Here is a 26,700-nt window from a genome sequence, read left to right as displayed (position 1 = left end):
ACTCTTTGAAACTATCAAGGTCAATTAAAAAAAAAAAGACAAGAAAAGTCTGAGACATGTCACAGGATAGGAGTAGCCATGGAGATAGAATGACTAAATATAATGTATCCTGAAACACAGAAAAACTAGTGAGTCTGCAAGTGTGGATTTCAGTCAGCAGCAGCATTCCTCGGTTGGTTCCTTGTCTGTGACATAAGAGCCATGTGGGCTAGGGGATGCAGAAACTCCGCTTTCTTGGCCACTTTTCTATCAATCAAAAACTATGTAAAATTAAAAGTTGAATTAAGTATTTTAAATTGTCTATTACAAATGTTGCTATAGTTTTATTTTGCCCTTTTTATTTTAATTTTTTTGTTTTGTTTTAATAAAGTTTTATTTTTCCAAATGCACAGTTACTTGGACCTGCTAGTGCATCTGCACAGCAACAGGGGCATCTCCATCTCGGTATTTCTGGTGTAAATTACTTGAGCTCTGTGCTCAAGTAGTAAGTGTTCTGTTTTTATAATATGGATATGAATTTAAGTGCATTTCTGGTTTGTGCCTTACCCATATATTTTCTGGTTAGAGCTTTAGTTGGGGTGCTAAACAGGGGCAAAGTCCTTGACTTGAAATTTCATTAATCCTCATCCAACTCAGGATACCATTTGCATTGTTTCTAGAATGCCATTAACCTCTACAAAAATACCCCCGAAAAAGTGATGCCCCAGGCTCTCGTCATCTCTTTCGCTATCAGGATGCTCTACATGATTGAACACGTCCACAGCTGTGAGATCATTCATGGAGACATTAAGCGAGACAATTTCATACTGGGAAACAGGCAAGTGTGGACCTCTGAACAGGGTTCTTTCCTGAACATCTAGCAGCCCTTTGTCATTTGTGCTCATTTCCTATCCTGAATTGTATTTAATCTAGGTTTTTGGAACAGAACGATGAAGATGGCGATTTGTCTACTGGTTTGGCACTTATTGACCTGGGTCAGAGTATAGATATGAAACTTTTTCCAAAAGGAACTGCCTTTACAGCAAAATGTCAAACATCTGGCTTCCAGTGTACTGAGATGCTCAGTAACAAACCATGAAACTACCAGGTACGGACCTAAAGTAAGAGGTTTGGAAAATTGTCCTCTGTTGTACCTACCAGATTTTCAAAATGAATTTGGAATCTCGTTAGTTTGAACTGGTCTCTTGGACACAGTTGAAGAAGAGATGGGGGCCAGGGATGTGGCACTTGCCAAGTAAGCATGAGGTCCTGGGTTGACTCTGTAGCATTCAAAGAGAGAGAAGGTAGTAAAGGAGAGATGGGACTTAAGGCTCAGGGGAAAGGAGGGATGAAATTCTGTTCCTGTTATCATTCACAAGAAGGAAAGCAGATATGTTCTGAGTTTGACCCTAGGAAAGGTATTTAATGATCTGTGAACCCTTCAGAATGAAAGTCTGCCACATGAAGCCAGCTTGGATTGGGAGATAAAAACAGAGCAAATGGTTTTCTTTATGGCCATGGTTAATAGAGAGACCCACCCCACTGCCCCCAGGGGAATCAGCCGCATGTCTTGCAAGTGGGCAGGTGGTTCTGACAGTGAGAGTAGCACAGAAACTCAGGTGCAGGACCTGATTCAAACAGTGTTAGAAATGGATCATTATTATCATAAAAGGCTTCAGAAATTTCACCAAATTAGAATACAGATGACAAATATAAAGAATACTTAATAGGATAAATGTAAAGTTTTGAACCTGGATTAATAAAACCAGATGCCTGGTTACCAAGTGAGGACTGTGGCTTCCAGAAGCCTGTGATAGAGGGGAAAGGTTGGGAGTCAGGTCTAGTATATCAGACCACATGCTGTTCTGGCATCTCCTGGAGTGCAGGGGAAGGGGAGGAGTTCAGTCTGTTCTTTTCAGCCATCCAAAGGTCTTACAGTATATTCAGAGAGTGGCCACGGACTCCCCATGGAAGGATTAGCACTTTTTTTTCCTTTATGTGTCTTTATCTGGTTTTGGTATGAGTGTGTTACTGGCTTTATAGAATGAATTTGGAAACGTTCTGTCCCTTTCTGTTTCATAGAATAATTTGAGGAGCATTGGCATTAGTTCTTTAAAGGTCTGGTAGAATTGAGCTGAGAATCTGTCTGGTCCTGGAGTTTTGTTTGTTGAAAGACTTTATTACTGCTCTTTGTCATCACAAGTTATTGGCTGGTTTAGGTTTTCTATATTCTCTTGATTCAGTTTTAGCAGATCATATTTGTCTAGAAATGTATCCATTTCTTCTAGGTTTTACAATTTATTGGAGTAGAAGTTTTCAAAATAGTCCCTAATGATCCACTGGATTTCTTGACATGTGTGGTGATTTCTCTTTTTTTATCTTTAATTTTGTGAATTTGTGTCCTCTCTCTTTTTTCTTTTGGTTCATTTGGCTAAGGGCTTATCAATTTTGTTTATCTTTTCAAAGGACCAAATTTTTGTTTCATGGATCCTTTCTAAAGGATTTTTTTTTTAAATTCTCAAGTTAATTGATTTGGCTCTGATTTTAATTGTTTTCTCCTACACATTTTGGAATTGGTTCATTCTTATTTTTCAAGGGCTTTAAGATATATCATTAGGCTGGTTTTAAATTTTCCTCTTAGAACTGCCTTCATAGTATTCCACAGGATGTTGTTTTATCACTATTCTTATTTAAGAATTTTTAATTTTTTTTTTTTTGGTATTTTCTAAGATGTGCTTTGTGACCTAAAATATAATCTACTTTGGAGGAGGTTCCATGAACCATGGTCAAAAATATTCATCTGATGTTGGATGAAATACTCTATAGATCTCTGTTCAGTCCATTTGATTTATAATATCTTGCAGGTCCTAAGAGTCTATACTGAGTCTGTGTCTTGATGACCTATCTATTGGTGAGAGAATTGTGTTGAGATCACCCAGTGTTACTGTACTGGGGTCTTACTAAGGCTTTGAGTAGTATCTCTTTTATGTAATTAGTTGCACCCAATTTGGAGCATAAATATTTGTTACTGTTATATCTTCTTGCTGAATTGTCCCTTTACCAATATGAACCGTCTTTGTCTCTTCTGATTAATTTTGGTTTGAAGTCTGCTTTGTCAGATATAGAGTAGCTACTCCTATTTATTTTCAGGCTCCATGCACATGGTATATCAATTTCGTTGTTTACTTTCAGCCTGTCTTTGCCTATAAGGTGTGTCTCTTCCAAACAACATATAATTGAATCTTGCTTTTTAATCCATTCTGCCAGCTATATCTTTTAATTGAAGAGTTAAGACCATTTACATTCAATATTATTATAAAGAGATGTTTATTAATTCCTGCCATTTTGATTTGTTTATAATGTTTAATTTGATCCTGTTTCTCATTTGCTTAGAGCTACCCTTCCAGTGAGATTTGTTTAATTGTGAGCTCTGGGGTTGGTTATTCTGTGGAGTACTTGTATTACCAGTTTAGTAGTATTGAATTCTTCTAGTTTCTGCTTATCTTGGAAGGTTTTTATTTCTCTTTCAATTTTGAGGGATAGTATTGCTGGTTCTAGCAATCTTGTTGACATTTAATTTCTTTCAGAACTTAGACCACATCATTCCAAGACCTTATGGCTTTTAGAGTTTGTTAAAAAATTAGAAGTGATTCTGATTGGCTTACCTCTAAATGTGACCTGATTTTTTTTTCTTGAGACTTTTACAGTTTTATCCTTGTTCTCTGTGTTAGTCGTTTTAATTATATTATGGCATGGATAGGTTCTTTTTCAGTCATGTCTATTTGGGTTCTGAATGCCTCCTATATCTGGATGTCCATCTCATTCTCAAGGTTTGGAAAATTTTCTGTTATAATAATTTCCAAATTATTATATTAATAATAATATAATGATTTCCCTGAAAAGATTATCCATCCTATTAACCTGAATCTCACAACCCTCTTCAATTCCAGTGATTCTTAAATTTGGTCTCTTAATGTTGTCTATTCTGAATATCAGTATGTATTTTCTTTAACACTATCTGAATGTTCAATACTAGCCACTTTGTCTTCCAGCACTAAGAGTCTATCCTTAGAATCTTCTACTCTGTTAGAGAGATTTTTAGCTGGACAGTTTATTTGATTTATTATGTCTTTATTTCTAAGATTTCTGTTTAATTCTTTTTTTATTATCTCTCTTTGTTGAATTTCTCATTCATATCCTGTACTGATTTCCTTAATTCATTCTGTTTTTTCTGTGTTCTCTTGGAAGTCATTGGTCATTTTTATAACCATTCTTTTGAATTCTTTATCTGATATTTCATCCACTTCAGTATCTTTGGAGTAAGTTGCTGGTGAATTATGAACTTTAGGATGTATCATGTTATCTTGTTTTTTTCATTTTTCTTGTATTCCTGAGTTGGGTTTTTTACATCTGTTGGGGTGGATTTCTCTGCCACTCTTACATGTAGGCCTTTTTAGGGCTCAGTCTTTACTTGCCAAAGTGTCCTCAAGTTATCTAGACTGAGACACCCTTGTAGATGTGGTATCCACAGACTCTGTGTTAATTCTCTTTTTTCGTATAGCAGTGGATGTCTGTAGTGGGACCTGAAGGACAACCCCTAGCCATTTCTATTCAGAGCCTGATCATTAGTTTGAGTTTTTATTTCTTCTATTCTTTGTGTTAAAGTATAGCTGATGTTTGTCGTGTGCATGGAGCAAGGTGTGCTGTCTTGTTGCCGAGTTGAGTTCAGCAGCAGAATCTCCACCCTGTGAACTTGTAGTGCCTTGTAGATTCCCAGCATCTCTCAGAATAGGGTAAAACAAACAATAGTAACAACTGATGCAAACAACAGACAGCATTAAAGTAGATATCTGTTTCTGTTAAAATAAATATCTACTATGACATTTAATGTTAATTACCACAAAAAAACAATGGTGTGGTCTATTGCCAAACAAATAAGTAGCCATGAACTATATCTGGCAATAAAGCAAACAACAGGTGCCAATTATGTCATCCACAGCAGTAATCATTACAACAGCATTAATGGTGGGAAAGGAGTTATATAACCAATTAGTGCTAAATTTGGTAAAATACAGTTAATTAAGAGAAAAGAAAACATGATAGGAAGGTCAAAGTGTTTATAATTCAAAAAAGTGAACACAGGAAGAAGACGAGATGTAGCAGGTGATGGTTTTAAGGAAGGAAGAGAAAGAAAACAAGAGAATTTGACTGTCAGCATAAGAGAGAAAGAAACCAATGAAAAGAAAACAAAACTGAAATATACGAACCCCAAGCCCTAATCCTCAAAAGGCAAGGAAAAATAACATTAAAAGCATGCTAAAAATGAGAAGAAAACAGAAAGAAAGAAATATGTGTGTATGTCCATGAACCAATCAGAATTCTCTCACATCAAGAACTCTCTCACACACACTCCCCAAAAAGAGAAAAGATTCTTAATTTAAAAAGAAGAAGAAGGAGAAGGAGAAGGAGAAGAAGGAATCATCTCCACTGAGGTGATCAAAATGGTCAACAAGAATGTGTGGTCACTGCTGTGCCCACCCGTGTTTGTTTCTTCTTGGGCTTTGACACAGGGGGCCAGCAGCGCCTGGGATTGTTAACTCCTTACACCTTTGGTGTTGCTCCTGAGCGGCTGGTTGGAGTGGCCTAGACTAAAGCTGGCTGAAGCCATTCTCAGCTCCCTTCTCCCCAGCTGGAGTCTGTCTGCACAGGCCCGTCACTCCAGGGGTGCTGCCGCAGAGTTCTATGAGGGGCCCTGTGGCTTAGATCTAACAGGGCCTCAGGGACTTTGTTTGGTAGTATTTGCTAATGCATGGCAGTTGCCCAGCTCTGTCAAGGGATCTGAATCTCAGGAGCCTCACAAAAATTCTACTCTTGAGGAAGGGTAGCCACCCCTCCTCCACACACACACCCCACATACACACCCCCCCACACACACATTCTCTCTCTCTCTCTCTCTTTCTCGCCTGTGAACGTGCCTGCCCAGGCTTAATCCCTCGGCGTCTTCACATACACCTGTTCTGAGTCCCGACCCTCCTAAGCTGGTCATGTGAGCACCAGACGCACAGAGAAGATGAGTTCAGCTCTCCTTCACTTTTCTGATGTGGATCCGCCTGGGTACAATCCTGGTGTCCATTTCCCTCACGTTCTGCTAGGAAGACCCTAGGCCTAGACCCTAGGTGGGCGCTCACCTGAGAGCGTGGCAGTGTTGGCGCTGCTCTCCCTGTTCAGCAGCAGGAACTGCAGCTGGAGGTTCAAGGCTCCCCGCCTCAGCTCCCCGTGGCTGTTTGAGAATCAGAGCACTTTCCATCACCTCCACATCAGCTCAGTGCAGGCTGCTTTTCTGATTTCAGGTTTTCTAACAGCACACCTCCCTGTTGTATTTCTCTGCGTTCTCCCTCCATCTGGTGAACCATCACCACTGCTGCAACCAGCTCAGCTCCAGTGCTGTCTCTGTTTGGTGTACCTGAATTTCTGAGTCTCTTAGTCACTAGGACTGTCTGGCATTGAATTTTAGTGAAATCCCTCTTGCTCACCTCACTGAGAAACAGCATTCCTGCTGCTTGAATCCCCAGCCACCAGAAATCAACTTCCAGAATTCTTCAAGGATAAACTCCTGTGACTTAGCTTGCTGCCTATGTTAGCACATGGTGATGGGATCACGTGTGCGTCGCCATGAGTCATGGAACCTCGCTTTCTTGCCAGGTGGATTACTTTGGAGTGGCAGCCACGGTGTACTGCATGCTGCTGGGACTTACATGAGGGTGAAGAACGAGGGAGGAGTCTGGAAGCCTGAAGGTCTTTTCAGAAGGTAGGTGTCGGCATCGGGCTACAGAGGGAAGAGAATAACTAGGGTAGTAACAGGTTCCATCTGGCAGAAGGGGATCCCTTAGGCAGTGTGGGCACAGCACAAGGCTGGACCAGGGCAGGGAGTGGTCACAGGGCTTCCCACCCCCCAGTAGCCCACAGAACCCCTGGGAGCTCCTGGGTGGTGACAGGCATCCCGCCCAGGCAGGTGTCCCAGAGCCTCAGGGCTGTGCTTGTTTGTTTTCTTGTGTGTGGAGATGCAAATAGTACTCATCCTGCCTTCCTCAGATCTTTCCTGTAAGAAGCCAAGGAAATTCGTAGGAAGTATTTGTTATATGCTTGTTCCTTGTCCAGTTACACTTTCTTCTCTTAACTTTTTTGAGGTATATTTAAAACATACAGAAAAGTGAACTCATCTTCTGTGCGCAGCCAAATGGAATCTTATGTGCATATATACCTTCTGGGAATAATTTCAACTGTGATTCCCCTGGCCTTCCCTACCCACTTCCAAAACAGAAAAAGAAAATTGGCAGTAATTTTATAAAATGCCTGTGCCATACATAGTGAAGCTTAGGTTCAGTCCCTGGAGAAAACTTGGTAACTGTTATGTCTTATTCTGCATAATGAGCCATTATATCTGACAAGTGTTTTATGCTTCCTCTTGCTCATAATGGAAGGACCAGATGGTCATCCAGAAGGTCTCCACCTCTGGCCGCTTGTGTAAAGGAAAGCCTGAAGCCAGCCCTCTGCATGGCCCTGCTGCCATCTTTCTGTGCTCTGTAGCTCCTCTAGTTGACTTTAACCACTAGAGTAGCCAGAGCTCTTCAGTCAGCTCTCTCCTGAGTAGGACGGCCTGTCCACCTGGTCTGGCACATGTGCAGTTTGGCTCCTTAGAACTACGTGTCCAGATCACAAGATGCTGACAGTATGGTAGACACAGGAGCCAAAAGCAAATTGATCTTTTTTTTTAATGAGGAGAGGTAGCACTATGTTACCCAGACCACCCTCTAACTCATGATCCTCTTGCTTCCCAGCCCCTGGGGTTCCATACACTCACAACACCCAGCACAGATAGATTTCCTTTAAAAATAAAATAGATTTTTTTTCACTGAAGAGTTATTGCTAAGACTGCTTATCTTAAATCCTGTTTTGGGAGCCAGGTGTGTTGAGACAATTAATTGGAACTTTAATTTCTCTAATGTGGGATAGATTGGATGTGTCCACTCCTGATGGCCAAGTGCTCTTAGGTGAGAGTTCTGTTTCACTACCCACCTGCGGCAGTCAGGGCCAGAGCAGGCTGCGTTCCATCCGTGGCCGGTACTTTCTCTCTGCAGGCTTCCTCATCTGGACATGTGGGATGAGTTTTTTCACACCATGTTGAATATCCCAGACTGCCATCACCTTCCACCTTTGGATTTGCTAAGGCAAAAGCTGAATAGTCTGTTTCAACAGCACTATTCCAACAAAATCAAGACTCTGTGAAACAGGCTCATTGTGCTGCTCTTGGAATATAAGCGTTTGAGAAAATAAAATTAACTGTGGACACTTTCCCAGAAATCATTTTGTAAATACTATTCTCTTTCTTTGAACCTTGATGTTCTTCCAGATGTATTGTTGATATAAATGTTTGTTAAAAATAAAGTTCACGAAATACATCCATGTGACTTAATTTTTATTAAATTATCCAGCAGAATAGACAAAGTGGCAAGCCCTATGGGGCAGACCTGCCGGCCCTCTTGGCAGACAGACATTCATGTCCTTTATGGTGCATTTTTGTTTGCTATCTATGAATTATGCATTCTAATCCTATTACATCAAAGTACCATCAATGGAAAAAATCTCAGATCTTGAAAAGAATTCTCATGAGCTGTATAGACCACTGGACCAACTTAGCCTTTCCTGGCCAGGACCTGGGAGGGCCTGTAACCCCGCTGGGCTTCCTCCACCCTCCCTTTGTGTCCTTAGCACCATGAAAAACAAATCTGAGGCGACACCATCCAGGAGCACAGGCGAATTGCTTCCTCCCACGCTTCTCAGCTCCCATGTCCCCGACTCCGGAGGCAACCATGGCTCATTTTTTTATATGTGTGAATCTCTAAAATTGGTTCTATAAACTGTATTTTTTAAATAGAACTAGCATCATTTTGCTTTTTTTCACTTAATATCTGATCAGGAATGTAACTGTAGAATGGCCTCATACTTTTTAGTGGCTGTGTGATATTTGATTGTGGCATATCTGTAGTATGGATTCCTAGAAGCAAAATTGCTGGGTCAAAGGTGAGTGCACTTAAAATTTTGAATCTGTGTCTGCTGGTAGCCCCCGAGGGTTTTCCCCAGACTGTGAATGTCCTTTTCCCTCCTTCCCTGACAGCACAGATGGGGCTCTGGCCTTTGCCAGTTGGCAGGTGAGAGACCATACCTGCTGGCACTCTCCTTGGCATTTCTCTGATACATAGACAAGTGCATGTACATGTGTTATAGCACATGTGTGCTCTTCTGTGTTCTCTGTCCTCCACCCACTTTGTGCTCCGCTTATTCGTTTATCTGAGTCCTTTGTATATGAGGCACACATATTTGTCCCAATGTGTTATCTCTCTGGACTAGTAAATATTTCTACTGCTATGAAGAATTTTTTAAAAAGTTTTGCTTTATACTCAGACTCATAGTCTTAAATGGCTTTTGACTTTGTCTTAAATGTTGTACTCAACTGAAAAACACAAAAATGTTCCTTTTTTTAAAAAAATTAGTACTAATTTGAGCATTTGGGACTAAACTTTTCTGGTTACTATTTAAGTCATATCATTTTCCCCCAATTGGTAATTTGAATATATGAAGCCTACTGATTTCTATAAACAGGATTTTCAATTAATTCTTTTGAAGTTTTCAAATAATCATCCTTATGAAAACAATTCTTATTTTATATTGTTCTAATTTTTGTTTGTGGTTTTCCTTGTCATTGATGATACCTTGAGAAAGAGGTCACTGGTGACACACAACATCCTTGTCCCCTGTTCTAAGGGCAGCTTTTCCAGTGCATATCCATTCACTTCATGATACTGGCTTGAGGTAAGATGCTTTTGAGGTGCTGGGTATCTATCTGTTCTTTTTATAAGCAAATATGAAGTATATCATTACTTCACAGTTTTCTTGCCCATTTCCATCTATATTGACCCAGTTATACCTCATTCCCCTGCTGGAACCGGTTGTTATTTATTTAACCAATCTCCGATTTAGAGACACTTAGTTGGTTTCACAGTTTATTACTACAAAACAGTGAGTGTGAGTGCCACTATATCTGTAGGATAAATTGCTAGGTTAGGGACCCCAAAATGCAATTATATTTTGAAAATAAAGATTGTAACCTACATGACCAGTTACACACATACACATATCAAACTTGGAAACTGAAAATGATCCAGGGTCAGACCTCAGCAGGGAAACCAATACCAAACTTCCTCTTGAAGTGTCTAAACAACTGAGCATCCGTAAAGCCAGATTGACAGGATTTTGTTCCTTTTGAAAATGGCTGTTTTCAAAGGAAACCAAGACTGAACAGCTAGAAACTGCACATGTTCATCTGTGGGAGACAGCTGCAGGGGCCTTAGGCCCTGGGTGGCATGGCCAGTGTCATTGCCAGCCCATATTCTATTCCTGGCTCTTTAACTTGGATCACACTCAGAAACATCCCCATGTGACACCAACAGCGTGTCTGCTGTTGCCTGTCTGGTCTGTGATCTAATCCAAGGGCTTCCTTTAAATTAAACTTCTCAATCTGATTTCCTAGCAACGGCTTGTCCCCAGGGTGGGACAAATCTCAACAGAGCTAGTTATTTTAATCATTTCAGTTAGTAGGTATTGTTTTGCTTTTTGTACATATGCCTGGTACAACAAAAAAAAAAAACCTTCCTTTAGTTGTAATCAGTGGTCTGGATTTCATGTAGCTAATCAGCACCAGGGAAGAAGCCCTGAGTCCAGAGGGCACCTGAGAGGAAAGTGAGGTCTGTGCAGGGAGGGCACAGAGTTCTGGCTCACTCCACTGCAGGTATCCCTCCCTGCAGGACAGAGCTGGCTGGGGTGCTTTCACCTGAGTCTCGACCCCAACTCCTCCTGAGTGTGCAAACCTTGGCTGGACCCAGCTCCTGGTCCAGAGTGAGACCTTTCTCGGGCCCAGGCATTTCCTAGTCATTCTTGAGCCCTGCTCCACATTCGAGTTCCAGCTAAGAAACTAGACTCTTTACTCAGGGGATACAGAGACTCCTGCTTGAGCACCTTCCCGGCTGGCTTTAATCTGATCTAAGGCAATGGTCCTAACATTCATTCTCCCCAAAGAAAAGCCCAAGGGTGGCCTGTGACTCTCGAAAGTAGAGCTGCTGGATAGCCAGGCATGGTTACATGACACGGCAAACCTGGAAGGCCTCCGTGCAACCTTCTCTGCGCTGATCCAAGGAGCCCGCGTCCTTGGTCCTCCTCTCCCATCCTTCAAGTCTGTGCATCTCTCCCATTTGTTTCATTCTGGAATGTTCAGACTAACCCATCTCTGGGTTAGTTAGGCTATGGCAGGCTAAGCTGCTGTAACACAGGGAACCCTGTGGGGACACTCACTTGATGATGAGGATGACCACCACGACATGGAACAGGATGCAGTACAGTTTCACCACCTGATGGGTCACCAGGGCAAAGCCGCCTGCAATGAGCGGGCGGCTAAAGAAGCAGCACTCGAAAACTGCGGGTGCCCGAGCTCAGGGTGCCCTCCTGCACCCCAAGGTCACTAAGCAGGACACACTTCCCTGGGGGCAGGCGCCCAAACCACCAGCTCCCCAGAAAGGCGATGGTACCACTGGTTCACCACCATGAGCTCCTCCAGCAGCATGGAGGAAGCGGCCAGATCACTGAAGCTGTTTTTGCAGTGCCTGCCCCAGCCAATGCCACTCCTTCAAGGGCAGGTCGCCACACACCAGTGCATCAGTGAAACTTGGGTCAAAGGACCGGATTCTGTCACAGAACAATTCCATCCTGATGACAGCAAATGCATAGTAGACCACCTAGGGTAGGAGGCGCCGGACACCAGGGGTCACCCAAAGTCGCAGAAGCAAGGGGCATGGAGTGCTAGACGCACCCAAGGTCCCACAGAAGGGCAGCGGTGTTCACAAGGATGGTGGTCTCTCCAGCCCAGAGCCACACAGCTTAGGGGAGTGAGTGGGAAGGGATCGCTGCTCTGCCGGTCCCCCAGAAAAGCCTGGGTAGTTGGTGGAGAGATTAAGGCACAGCTAGGTGGACCCCCCTGGACCTCCCAGGACATTTACCAAGTCAGAAACTAAGCTGCTGGCAAGGCAGCAGTGGGATAAATACCCACTAAACAGGTTAGTCCCCTAGTGAAGGAGAACTGAAGTTGGATCTTTACCTGTTCTTTACACCAAAATTAACTGCAAAGGTACCAAAACAAACAAAAACCAACCCATAAAGGTAGCAAGGCGGAAAGTGGGGCAGGAAAAGGGGTTCCTAAGCATGCTGTGAAACCTAGAAACTATAAAAAGATCTACAAGTCTGACTATATAATAAATTTAAACTTGGGTATAGCCGCACACCGCCTCCCCCCCAAAAAAAAAGATTATGGGGAGAGGGGAAAGTGACAGACAAGGAAAAGTCATTGTCTTATGCATAGATTACCACAGACCTGTCTCCTTAATAGGCCAAAGAGTCCTACAAATCATATCAAAAGTAAAAGTACCAGCTGGGCCTGCGGGCACACGACTAAAATCCCAGCAGCTCAGGAGGCTGAAGCAGGAGGATTCCAAGTTCAAAGCCAGTCTCAGCAATTTAGCGAGGCCTGAGCAACTTAGCAAGACCCTGTCTCAAAATAAAATATGAAAAAGTCTAAGGATGTGGCTCCATTATTAAGCACCCCTGGGATCCCTGGTACCAAAAACAATAACGCTAATAATAAAAGTGAAGGTAATAGAGAAATAGAACCACAGATGTTACTGGAAATATGCATAAATGGCCAAAATCACATGGAAAAGATGCTCAGTCTCATGAGCAACTAAAGCAATGCATGTCAAGACAGCATGGTGCTATTTTCTCATTTATCAGATCTAGGGAGAATGGAAACAGTGAATAAATCCATCTGTGAGCAGAGAAACATACATCCCACATGTCATTTGGAATCCATACTAGAGCATGTTTGTGAAAGCAAGTTGTCACTATCAATCCAAATCATGAACCCATTTACCTTTGCTCACCTCTAGGAGAGCACCCAACACTCACACTCGTGTGAGGACACAAAGATGCATGCCCAAGGATGGCCTTACCACATGGTTTCTGAAGGTGAAAGGCAAGCCCACCCACTGGTCAGTGATGTTCTAGAGTCTTCTATTTTGGGGCCACTTCTCTCTCTTTTTTTTTTTGGTACTAGAGATTGAACCCAGGGGCACTTAACCACTGAGCCACATCCCTAGCCCTTTTATTTATTTATTTATTTTCAAGACAGGCCTCACTAAATTGCTTAAGGCCTTGCTAAATTGCTGAAGCTGGCCTTGAACTTGCAATCATCCTGTCTTAGCCTCCCAAACTCCTGGGATTACAGGTGTGCACCACCACATCCCATTGGGGCACTTTCCATCATGGTGGCCTTCCCTGGATGCAGGTACCTCCAAAGCATGTGACAAATATGTGCTATAGAATGAAGTCGGCCAAGTCCGCTGTGCATGGATCACACCACTGGATTGAACAATGAACTGGGGGTGTGCACCACACACCAGCACACGTGGAAGGGTTTAGGAAGAGCTACAAGAGCTTTGACGGCTGCCTCTGGGAAGCGGCATCCCAGAGCTGGGAATGGGGGACCTACAGCTGACTTTCCATTCTCCTAGGCTAATGGACCTGTCGTTACACAGAAAAAGAAAAGCAAATGCCCTTCTTCTGCAGTGTGCACCCCTTCAGGCTCCCTCAACAGCTCTAAGCAAGAGGCCCCCAGTCCCAAATGGCCTCTTATGACCTTGTTCTCACCAGCACTAAACAAGAGAAGTAGGAGGGGGCTGGGGATGTGGCTCAAGCGGTAGCGTGCTCACCTGGCATGTGCGAGGCGCTGGGTTCAATTCTCAGCACCACATAAAATTAAAATAAAAGATGTTGTGTCTGCTGAAAACTAAAAAATAAATATTAAACAATTCTCTCTCAAAAAAAAAGAGAGAAGTAGGGGGCTCCCTCCACAAGCAGAACACAGGGTCTCAGGCCTGGGGCGGGGGCAGAGCCATGAGCTGGAAGGACCCCATGTCCCTGTGAGCCCTCTGCTGCCTAAGAATATCCCCCTGGGCCTAAGAATTTCCCCTGGGCCAGGGATGAGGAAAACACTGCCTGGGTCAGCCCGATGGATGGCTGGCATTCCACATGGCAGCCAGGAAGTGCGCCCAGTGCTTCTAGAAACTTGGTATTCCGTAAGACTGGCCACTGGAGACCCATACCACTCATTGACTTATTCTCCCTACTGGAGTATAATACTCCCATGCCTTGAGGCTTAGAGTGATTTCACATTGAATAGCAAAGGAGGGCACGAAGGCAAGTCCAACAAATGTGATCATCGAGGGCCAGTGCTGATCAGAGTGGTCACCATCACCCGGAACCTAGGAGCAAACCAAGTTCCAGGCAGGAGGCAAAGGAGAAGGAGGAGAACAAAACTGACGCCAGGCCAGCCCGTTTTCCATAAAGCCCCTCCCTAGTCCTGCAGCTGTCCACACGGTGGCCCTGGCCAGTAGCAGAAGCCAGCCTCACAGAATGGGTGTCACGAGCAGCTTCCCGCAGCAATGATAACCTAGAACTCCAGTGAGACTCAGGTGGAAGAGGAATGGAGAGCTGCTTGGCCTCATCTGCTTTTCTCCACCAAAGTTGACCCCATTTAAAGCTGTCCTGGAGGAGCAGGCCAGTCCTGGACGGAGGTGGCTGCCAGGCATCCCCGGAAGGGCTGCTGCCCTAAATCAAAAAGTGAGGCTGGGCCAGGTGTGCTGGTGCAGGCCTGGAATCCCAGCTACTCAGGAGGCTGAGGCAGGATGATCACAAGTTTGAGGCCAGCATGGGCAATTTAGAAAGCCCCTCACTGAAATGTTATTAAAAATCGCATTTTAGGGCTGGGGGTGTGGTTCAGTGGTAGAGTGCTTGCCTAGCACACATGAGGCACTGGGTTCGTTCCCAGCACCAGATAAAAAATACTAAATACTAAATATTGTCCTTCTACAACTAAGAAAAAGTTTTTAAAAACAGCATTTTTAAAAAGGGGGTGTGGATGTAACTCAGTCTAACATGTGTAGGGCTCTGGGTTCCACCCCCAGTATAAAAAATAATAATAATAACTGAGGTTGGGGTTTATCTAGGGCTTTGGGGTCCAACTCCTGAGTATGCACCTTGGTTGTGCATCACTGGAAGAGTGACTTAACTTCTCTATGCTTCAAATCACCACCTATAAAGTAGGGATAGAGAAAGTTCCTACATCAAGGATTGTGGGTGGGATTTAATAAGAAATGGTTAACACACTTGGGTTAGCATTAGCCACCAGCACGATGACTCTCACGCTGTCACATGCAGGGCTAGGCTCAGGGATGAAAGTGGCTCATGCGTCCCCAGGGAGCTGACAGCCGAGTGCTCTTAACCCAGCCTCTGGCTCCTCTCTGCTTCCCTCCTCCTCAGTTCCCAGAGGACCCCACACCCTTCACATGAGTTATATCCCTGGTTCCAGGTTGGGAGTGTTTGAAGCTCCCATGTAAGACGGTTTTCCATCAGCTTGACCAGGGGAACCACCCAAGTGCAGCCACCTCATGCCACGGCCCCCTTACCTCTGAATGCTGACGATGACCCTTAGGAGCCAGAGGATGCTCGGTATCAAGACAATATCTAGGATCTGCTGACTGTTGTATTTTCTTGCTGGTAAGAGACACAACCCTTTAATAATGCGCTTCCTCAGTCTCTGCCCTGGGGGGACTAGGACTGTGGGTCCCTGGGCAGTGATGCAACTTCCGGTCAAGATGGGAAAGGGGGCTGGGAGTGGGGCTTAGTGGTGAGTGCTTGCCTAGCATGTGGGTGGCCCTGGGTTCTAGGCCCAGCACTGAAAAGAGAAGAGAGCAATGGTCTGAGCACCAACAAAGAAGTGCTGCCTTGAATCCGGAACCATCCCTACAAGTCAGAGCCAAGGTGAGTGTGGAGGCCAGGCTTCCCTGTCCCCAGCCCCCAACCCCCAGCCCCAGAGCTGTGCGAGCAAATACAGACTGTCCTCAGGAAGTGGCTCCAGTTCTACAGAGCACATTGCAAGCGAGCCTTCCTCCCCCAGAATTCTTTTCATCAAGTTCCCTTAAGAAGTCTTAAATAATCCCACACAGGGTGGAAGTAGGTGTGGTAGGAAGAGGCGGGGGCAGGGTCGGTGCAGGCTCCTGCTGTGGGGAGGACTTGGGTGGGAGGCCAAGGCAGGCAGGAGATGGAAGGGTAGAGGGCAGCCCCAAGACACGGCCCAGTGTTGGAGAGATGACCAGGTAAGAATCTGGTGTGATGGACTCCTACACGCGAAATCCCTAAAATACTGCATGGCTAGACACACACAAAGGCACCATCCCTCTCAAGAGCATTGGATATAAGTGTGTGTGTGTGTGTGTGTGTGTGTGTGTGTGTGTACACATAGAGACATATATTTCCTCCCAGTGTTGGGGATTGAACCCAGGACTCCACACACCAGATTAGTGCTCTATCACTGAACCACACCTCCAACCTGAATACGGAACACTTTTAATAATTTTCTGGTGATCCCCCTCCTGGACCCCAAATCTCCACAGTGCAGGGTGGATTTTCAACAGAGAACTGAGTGAGCACCTGATCCTCTGTGAAGCCTAGAGCTGGAGGCACTGACCTGACTGAATGGTGGCATCAGCCACCATGGCCATCAGGCTGCGATGATGATGAGCGTGTCAAACCTAATGGCAAAAGCAAAGTCCATTAAGAATCAAGTGAGAGGCATGTCAAGCTCAGGCTCTGATGGGTCCCCAGAAAACTTAACCAACAGCTTATGTGAGATAACTAGCCAGTGCTGAAATTCATTTCTGGAACTTTTAGGTCACTGCATGGGAGGCAAGAAACACTAGGCTTGAACCAGCCCATGATCATCCATTGGCTGCTCTGAGTCACCCGCAGAGATGCAGGAATCACTAACCCACATCACTTCGCCTTCCACAAAAGTCTATACTGGTGAAGAACATTTTTATTTCTCTATTTTTTGGGCACCAGAAATTGAACCAGGGGGTGCTTTACCACTGAGCCACATCCTCAGCCTTTTTTTCTCCATATTTTATTTAGAGACGGGGTCTCACTGAGTTTCTTAGGGTCTTGCTAAGTTGCTGAGGTTGGCTTTAACTCACCATCCTCCTGCCTCAGCTTCCCAAGATACTGGGACCACAGGCATGCACCATTGTGCCCATCCGGTGAAGAATACTTGCAGAATGCACAGTAGGTCTTTCCTGGTATTAATTTTACTATGTGCATTAAGACTAAATGGAAGTAGAATTCATCGTGCCATGACTTTCCTGACAGTGGTGCTAAAGGAGAAGAAAACACCGACCAGGTGCCCCCCAGCCACGTGCACTTCGGGAGAAGTTTCCTGGCACTAAGAGCAGTGGTCACAGGGGTCAGACCCCGCCTAGCTGTGCACCACCAATGTCAGCCTGCGGCTTGCATCTCTGTGCCCTGCAGGGCTCGACACACAGCAGTTTAAGACGCACCGGGTGGCGCACAGCACCAGGGCCAAGGGTGGAGACCAGCGGCCTGGAGAAGCGAAGGCTCATGGGAGACACATCCACCGCCCAGGGGAGGGCTGGCCAACAGCCTGCTGGCCAGCCACACATTCTGAGTTTCTGACAGTGAGGTTAGGGAGCACGCCAAGGAAGCTGCCAAAGGAATTGCCTCCTTGGACATGATGTTCTAGGATGCCTGGCCTTCATCCCTAGTCTCAAGACCTGAACGCCTAAGAGCCCTGTCCCTCCAGTGATAAGTGACAGAGGTGGAAGGAGCATCCTTTGCTATTCATCACAAGCCCTTTTTCAACCCCACCTGAGCTTAATGAGGTCGCCCTGGGAAAGCCCCTCAGGATGGGGATGTGAATCGACAGGGGAACCTACCAGGGGATCAGAGAGCTAGAACTTCCAGCCCCACCCCCATCCTTGTCCCCTACCTCTGGGGAGGGCAGAGGGGCTGAAGATTGGGTTGATGACCAATGGCCAATGTGTAATCCGTCATGCACACATAACGAAGCCTCCACAAAAAACAATAGTGTTGGGGGAGCTTCTGGGTTACTGAGGGGCAGGGAAGGGCGCACCTGTAGAGGGTATGGGAGCTGCGCACCCCTTTTCCTGCACCCTGCACCTCTCAGTCTGGCTGACCTGAGCTGTACCCTTGTACAACAACCAGAAATCTAGTAACCGAAGTGTTTTTCTGGTCACCTCTGATTTATAGGCGATCAGTCAGCAGCACAGGTGTTAATCTGGACATGCAGTTGGTGTCTGGAGAGAGTCTTGGCTCAGCGCTCAACCTGTGGTATTTGATGCTAACTGTGGACAAATTGTGTCCAAATTTAATTGAATTGCAGGACACAAAATTGACGACCAGAGAGTTGGACAGTTGGTAGGTGTGAGAAAAAATAACACACACTTGGTGTCAGAAGTATTGTGAGTGACCATAGGTGGGATAGGGGTGGATCACCAGATTGGACAGGGCAGAGTGGGGGGAAAGGAGGGGCTGGGAATGGAAAAGACAGTAGAAGGAATTGGACGTAACTTTCCTAAGTTCATATATGAATACACGACCAGTGGAACTCCATACCACCAAGTTCAACCACAAGAATGGGAGATTATGCTCCATGTATGTATGATAGGTCCAAATACACTGTACTGTTATTTATAACTAAAAAGAACAAAAATACTTTTTTAAAAAAGAAGTATTGTGAGAAAGTATAGAAAAACATTGGGCTTCCTTCTTTTAAAGATCCTTCCCAACTCCAAGATGACAAGGTCTGTGGTTCTCATTTTAATTAGACAGTTCAAATTGACCTTGGGAAGTTCGGCCTTTACCCACGCAGAGGGTTCCCCTCCAAGAGCTCATTATAAGATGCTTCTACACAGGTGGAGCTTGGAGACCTGCAGCCATGTCTCTGAACTGTGACAGGAAGTCCCCTACCCCCTCCCTAGGACACACACTCACCAGTTCCAGAATTGCTTCCTTTCAAAATAGGCTCTGGGCTCATGCGAGTAGAACTTCAGGAGGATCTAAAGAACTACAGAGAAAGGAAAAGCCACTCAGTGTAGGAGACGAATGGGTTCTTCTCATACAAGGCAATTAACATGGCATCATAAACCCAGACAAAGATCCTGCCTTGGGGGGAGAGAGAGACCCTGTCACCCCACATTTCAGCGAAAGGATTGCGATCCTCTTTAGGGCCCTACCGGAGAGACTTTATTTCTCAGCATCCCCAACACACACCACTCCTCACCCAGGAAGGTTCTAGCAGAGCTGTAATTCATCTGCCTCTGCTGACCCTGGTGCAGCCTTCCTTTCCCAAGAGGAACCAAGAAGGAGGGAGAGAGGTGCAGCTTCCCCAGGCTCCCCTAGGGGGCAGGACCTGGGTCAGATGAAAGCTGAGGCAGAATCAGGGGGCAGGGAGGTGATTAGGGTTCGGTCCAGGATGTCCCCAGGAAAAATTGCAGCCTTAAATAAGAGAGCTTCAGAAAACCTACTCCCCATGCACACCTTCCAGGTGATCCGCCGGTCTAGCTTCCTAAGTTTAGAGACAAAGTGGGTGAACAAGCCAGCCTGCCAGCCCCACTTCAGCTCCCCCTTCCAGCTCCTGCACAGCTGCCCCAGGTGTTCAGGTGCCCCAGGGAGCCTGCCATATGCACAGGTAGGGGACAGCATGGAGAGGCCACCCCTGTGAGGAGCACTTCTGTGATTCAAGATTGGAATTGACAGAAAAGAGTCTCCGTGTAAAGATCTTTGATAAATTCCAAATGCAGGCAACTAACAGGGACATTCACCTGTCTCAGGGGCTTTGGAGCCATTTGCTTTTATGAAACATTAAATGTAAAGAAAACAAGAGGCCACTATGGCTGAGAATAGGTCGCACACTTTAAAAGTAAGGCCTTAAACCAGGATAAATGGCTCTTTCCAGAAGCCATCGGCTAGAAAATTAAGGGATACACAGTCCTCCTTTAGCAGTTATCCCAACAAAGCTGACTCATCAGTCCTGACCATAATTCACAGAATCAAGTGCCAGATTTGTGTCAACTTCGTGATTACGCTGGTGGGGCCAGGACCTCCTGAATTCAGAGAGGGGTCAGCTTCCCTGGCTCAGGGAGCACACCTCTCCATGGTCCTTGAGTGTCCTGGGAGACATCACTGGAAGAAGCACATTCTAGAAGCCTATTCTCCCAGGAGAGCCCACACAGTGTGTCCTGACCCCTTTCCAGGCCTCCCTGAGAAGCCAAAGCAGTGACAGGCTGTAGGTTTGTCCTTTCAGCAATGCGGCATGCTCAGCGCAGGTGGTGTGGGCAGGATCTTCTTTTAAAGCAAAACTGTCCCTGTGTCATTCACCTTGCCAGACCATCCTCTGGACCAAGAGGCTTGCAGATGACTGGTACACCCATGGCACCCAGGCTTCTAGCAGATGTCTCCTGATGTTGACGGTGACCACCTGGACATTGAGGAGGTCAGCCAAGCGGAGAAAGTTCGTTTTGTGTGCAACAGAAAAATGACACCAAATCCGTGTTTCACTAAGGTCCAGGGTGAAGTCAATTTGGTGTAGACTCTGAGCTCTGCATTTCACAGAGGAAGACCTGAAGCCCCCACAAGGGGGAGCCCGAGGGCAAGAAGCCATACTGCTGTCCCCCAGCGTCCCACCTGCCTGCCCTTGTTCAGACCCTCCACCCACTTAAGGCAGCAGGACAGTATTCTGCTCATTTGCATGTTACCCACTCACTCAGTGCCCTTCACTGTGCCCTCAGGCCATCCCCTGACCTGTCAGGGGTTAGAAGGAAATTCTCCTTCAAAGAATAGCCTGACATTTACAAGAAACAGCCTCCTGGGAGACATCCTGCCTGGGAGACATCCTGCAGCTACCTATCTCCCTGGAATATCCTGCAGTTATCAGGATCATCAGACATCTTGCAGCTGGCAGTTTTACCACCCACATCCAGCAACTGCTGATTAGAGAGCTTCCCCATCCCCAGCATATAAATACCCCTGTGTGAACAATAAAAGTTTGCAGCTTGATCAGAACTCCTGTCTTGCTGTCCTCCCTCGTGTCTCTTGTCCCTTCATTCCCCCCCACCTAGGTTCGCTGCCCACGTTGATGTGTCCTGCCGGTCCTTCTCCCCACCTCCAAAGCGTATGAAGCCCATATACTTCTTCTTTTTTTAGTACCAGGTATTGAACCCAGGGGCACTTAAGCACTGATCCACATCCCCAGCCCTTTTTATTTTTTTTATTTTGAGACAGGGTCTTGCTAAGTTGCTTAGGGCCTCTCTAAATTGCCGAGGCTGGCCTTAAACTTTCGATCTTCTGCCCCAGCCTCCTGAGTGCTGGGATTACAGGCATGCACCATGGCAGCTGGTGAAACCCATGTACTTCTACCTGGGCCCCGACCTTCTTCTCCACCCACCTGACTGCCTTGTCCTTTCCCACGAACTCTCAAACCCATGGCCTTGTCACGCTCACCCTCTAGCCCAGGCCGAAAAGCAGGTGTGTTTTCTCAAACCACTTGGACCCACTTGACTGATGAGCCAATGGTCCCAAGAGCTGCTGAATGCCTGGGGTCCTATGTCCCCACCACCCTGTCACCTCTCTCCCACTTGGCCAGTTCCCAATGCAGTTAAAGAATGAATGTCCAGTGACAGCATATAACTTAAAGAAATGCCATCAGTGGATGGAATTGAATGTGTATGTGTTAATCCAGAAGATTCAGCAGATAGGACAGACCAAAGAAAATCAAGACCGTAGTAATTTTTTGTTAAGAAGGAATTTGTACCCATCTGCCATGTAATGTCATAGTTTAGGCATCAGCAAGCTCTTATTAAAAGGTCCAATAGTAACTACATTAGGCTTTTCAGGCCATCATTTCTGTCAGAACTACTTGATTCTGCCATTAGGGCATGAAAGAGGCCATGGAAAGCACATGAATGGATGCGCATGGCTGTGTTCCAATAGAACTTCATTTATAAAAACAGGGAGCCCCACTTGGCCAGTGGACTGTGGCTGGCCCATCCTTAGTGTAGACCACACTGCCTGCCTCATACTCTCTTTATTAACAAGTATAAGACATTACACAATGTACACATGTGTCAAAACATCAGAGGGTACCCCATAAATATACACAATTTTATGTTATTATGTATCAGTTAAAAAGTAAAGATTAAGCTGTCGGCTGAGGGTGTGGCTCAGAGGTAGAGCGCATGCATGAGGCACTGGGTCGGATCCTCAGCACCACATGAAAATAAAATAAAGGTACTGTGTCCACCTATAACTAAAAAAATCAATTTTTTTAAAAAAAGGAAAGATTAAGAAAACATTTGAGACCACAAAAAGTAAATATCACTAAGGAAAAACAAATAATTCTACTCTACCCGTTTTTTCTGCCCTTATATTTTATGCTTCTCTGTTTAACAGTGGATTCAAGTTCCAACACTCTGGGTGCTAACAGGATTCCTATGTCAGCCTTGGAATCCACAAGTCCTCACATCTGCTGACCCAGTGGGGATGTGGGATGCTCCACAGCACACTTTCCCTCCTTCACCTGTTCCGAGGTGAGACCGTGTGAGGTGTGTAACTGAAGACCTGTATTATTAAAACTGTCTTTTGAAAGTAGCACATAAGGAAGGAGCCACCAGTCAGCAGAAAGCTCTGCTGTAGCCTGAAAAACATAATCAACCACCCGCAAGCCAGCAAATTTGACTCGCTATCTTCCTCAAAAACAGGTTGGCCCAGGAGTGATGTTTAAATTGAGGCAGCTGTTTGTTAAAGGCAAAATATTGGGGAGTCTGTTCAACCCAGCAGCTTGCTGGCATCTTCTCCTCACCACATGGATGGATCTTTATAAAAAAGGCCATGACTAATTCCTTTTGCAAATCAGGTGAACCTTGGTCTCATTTAACTTATAATCATGATTCAAGTGACAAAATAGAGCCGGCTAAATGCTGAGGACCTGTCTTGCCGACTCACACCTGTGATCCCAGTTACTCAGGAGGATCACAAGGCCAAGGCCAGGGTCAGCATCATGGTGAAGCTCCAGCAACTCTGCCTATCTCATCTTAAAATAAAAAAGATAAAGGGCTGAGGATGTGGCTCAGTGATTAAGTACCCCAGGGTTCAATCTTCACTACCATTTTTTTATAAATTTTTTTAATTAAAATAACAGTCATCCCTCTGTCTTGTGGGTTCCACATTCCCAGACTCAACCAACCTCAAGTAAAAAATATTCAGGGAAAAAAATGTGTCTGCACTGAACACTTGCAGACTTTTTCTCCTGTCACTACTAGTGTAACAAGGATTTTCGCAGCATTAACTACTAGAAGAAATCTAGAGATGATCTGAGGGTACAGGAAGATGTGTTGGGTTTTGTGCAGTTGCTCTGCCATACCCCCCATGGGGCTTGACATCCTGGGATTTGGTGTCTACATGGATCCTGGGACCAACACCTCAGATCCTGAGTGACTGTGCAGCACTGCTGCTTTTCCTATCGCTTATTTTATTTTATTTTTTAAGTTGTAGATGGACACAATACCCCTATTTTATTTATTTATTTTTATGTGGTGCTGAGACTTGAATCCAGCCTCTCACCCACGCTTGGCAGGTGCTCGACCACTGAGCCACATCCCCAGCTTCCCATCGCTTTGGGAAGCACAGTGAAGAGGGCCATCAGAGGTGATGGCTCCTTACCCACGTGTCCCTCTGTCCCTCGTCTGAGGTCCTCAGAAGTAGCTCCAGGTGGGAGGTGCTGATGTTGGGCACCACCACCTTCACCAGCTGCTTCCACACAGCCTCCTTCACCGAAACCTTGGTGCCCACCTTGAACTTCAGAAGGCGGAATGCCTCCAGCACCTGGGGACATTTCAGAGAGGCCGGTTTTCGAACCCCATTCTTAGAAAAGCAGAGTGGGGTATTTTAAGAGAAGATTCAAGAAAATGTCCGTTTCTTCAACACCAAACACGTGGGGGTCAAGGAGGAGTTCAGGGAGAGTCACTGACGGGTCAGCCAATGACCAGGACGTCACCCTCCCTGTTCCACGTCAATTTTGCTGACCACGCCTGCGGTCACAGACTCATCTTACCAAGTGTCAATGAGGGAACCTGTGGAGGACAATCTGTGGTGAGAAACAGACCGACAGCAGAAGGCTCCAGACTCCACTCCGCCCCAGAGGAAGGATTCCAGAAAGGAAGGGGCTGGGGCACCACTGAGGGGAGAGAGACACTGGGAGAGGGACACAGGGCTCCATTAAGACAGCCAGAGAGACGAGGAGACAGCCGAGGCTGCCTGCTGCCCCCTCCCCTGACTCAGGCAATGGCAAGGCCCTACTGAGGTGGATGGCGCCAGGCGTCCATCATCTGGAAGAGCGCAGTATGTTTCTGGGAATGGGCTGGTTTGGTTTTGTATTCCTTTAATAAGTCTAGTTGCGACTTCTCATATGACCATTAAGTATGAAGGAAAAAAACATGAATTTCCCAATTAATGCAAGTACTTCTAAAGAATAGATCTGTTTGCTCTAAATGCAATGATTCAACTGTGGAACGTAAATTGTTAATGTTTAATGAGAAACCCCCTGTAGGAAAAACAGTCGAGGAAGTTTTTGAGAAATTAAATTAAAATCTAAAGAAGAAGAATTAATGTTAAGAAGACAGATTAGTGCTTAGTACTGGGCAACTTGTTCTTATTCCTGTGCACAATGGTTTGTGCTCTTGCTCTTGTTTGATTAAAATTAGTAGCCTCTCTTTCAAAGTTAACCGCTTACCATAACGGTGGCACCAATTCTAGTCAAGAAAGAATAGTCAAGGTGTAGGCCAGTAGTCTGGGACATTTCTAACTTATTAAAAACTAAGTGGAAACAGCTCAAAGCAAAGTGAACTGAAAGTAAAAATGCTTGCTTATGCATAAGCCAAGATACATTCTTCTATTCTAATTGTAGCTATGTAATACTTTGCTTCTTTGAATAATGATTTCTGTTTTGTAACCACAAAGTACTGTGAGCCTGCCAAAATGAAAAGTATATATGATTAACTTCACAAGTAAAGATTGGGTTCAGCACCTTCATCTTGGTGTCTGTGTTGTCTTTCCACCCCCATTCGACAACTCCTCACCATCTGTTCGTCTCCTGAGACCCCCTGTGGGAGCTGGACTCCTACAGCTGCCATCTGGTCTGACCACAGGGAACTTTCCAGAAGGAGAGGAAACTCAACAACGCCCCTCAGGTTAGAACCAGCCATCCAGCTTCTGCGCTCAGTCCTACTGCTCCCTGAGGCTGTCCTGCAACACGGCAACCAGGTGATGGGCTCCCACAGCTGGACGGTACCAGCTTAAAGGGTCTCAGTCACTGTGGATTCCGCAGAACCTTGGGTGGTTCCAGGCACAAAAAGCACATCTAAGACATGTGTGCTGGATGATGCATGTTAAGGAAGGCTGGTTTCGAGGCATAGGAGGCACATCAACTGTTTGTCCAGCAGTTCAAGTGAAGAGAGACCCAGACCTTGAGGAGCAGCCTCTTCCACCAGGGGAGGCCTGGTCTTGGCACCAGGAGGCCCCGAGGTTCCTTGGGACCCTGATAGAGCCAAATGTCTTCAAAGTCCAGCTCTGAGACTCAGTTCCACTGCTCTCTTGCCCTCTACCGCAAGCCCTGTCCTTCTCCCCAACTTTCTACCTGCCCCCAGTGGGGACACCCCTCAGCAACAGGAAATTCAAAACAGGACCAAAAAGTCAAGAGCCAGAAGGAAAACTGACCTTTCAGGAAAGGTTTCTCTGTGCAGTAAGTTTTACAGTAAAAGAAGGTCCGTGCAGTGAGGGAGTGGGACGGCTGGGCGTTGGGCAGCTCCAGGCAAATGCAGCTCCCTACCACCCGGGCACTCAGAAACCTCTGCCCAGCCTCTGCCCACAGGTGGCCATTGGTCACAAGCAGAGCACACAGGGCTGGCTCTAGAGTGTTCCCTTCTGTTTGAGGGGGAAGGGGTGGAAGCTTGGAGAACATCCCCAGTCCCATTGCACATGCACACTGCAAAGAGCCATGAGCTTCAGGAGGCATTAAAAGCAACAAGCAGAGCCAGGAGCTTTGCCACACAAGGGTAGGTATCCTGGCTAACCACTGTCCTTCGGATCTCCTCAGATACATCCTGAGCCCCACCAGGAAGACTGGTAAGAGACTTCCGTGGAGCAGAAAGGAGCAAGACGTCAAAGGAGCCCTCAGCTCCACCCAAGTAAACAATAGGGGACGCCTCCAAAGGGTCAGCAGAGGCGCTCCCACCTCCCGTCCCCCAGCTCCAGGTTCAGGCACTTACCTGCAGGTCATTGTTGTAGACCATGGCCAGGAAGACGGACATGAAGATGTGGCTGTTGATGATGATGCAGGTCATGAAGTACGAAGAGAACAACCAATGCAAGGTGTAGGCAGGCATCCTAGGAGGATTGGGTCATGTTTCCCAGTGCCCATCCTGGTTCTGTGGCCTTTCAGGCTGGCCTCAGGCGACATCCCCCCTCCCACAGGCCCTGGAAAACCTGCCCACTCTACCTCTCCCCTGTGGGCTGCGAAGGGTCCTCAGAGCCATCCCCGTCCCTAATGCTGAAGCTCGCTCCAAACCTGCCCTTCTGACATTCTCGGTGCCTTAGGAAGGCACCAGCATTCAACATGGTCAGGACCTGAGCCAT

General features: G+C 45.9%; 1 pseudogene; it reads right to left on the bottom strand.

The window, feature by feature from the left end:
- Positions 1 to 632: 632 nt before the first annotated feature.
- Positions 633 to 26,700, bottom strand: LOC144256021 (two pore channel protein 1-like; annotated as a pseudogene).

The sequence above is a fragment of the Urocitellus parryii genome, chromosome 7 (assembly GCF_045843805.1).
Source record: "Urocitellus parryii isolate mUroPar1 chromosome 7, mUroPar1.hap1, whole genome shotgun sequence".
NCBI lineage: Eukaryota > Metazoa > Chordata > Mammalia > Rodentia > Sciuridae > Urocitellus > Urocitellus parryii.
This window is presented reverse-complemented; position numbering and strand designations above follow the sequence as displayed.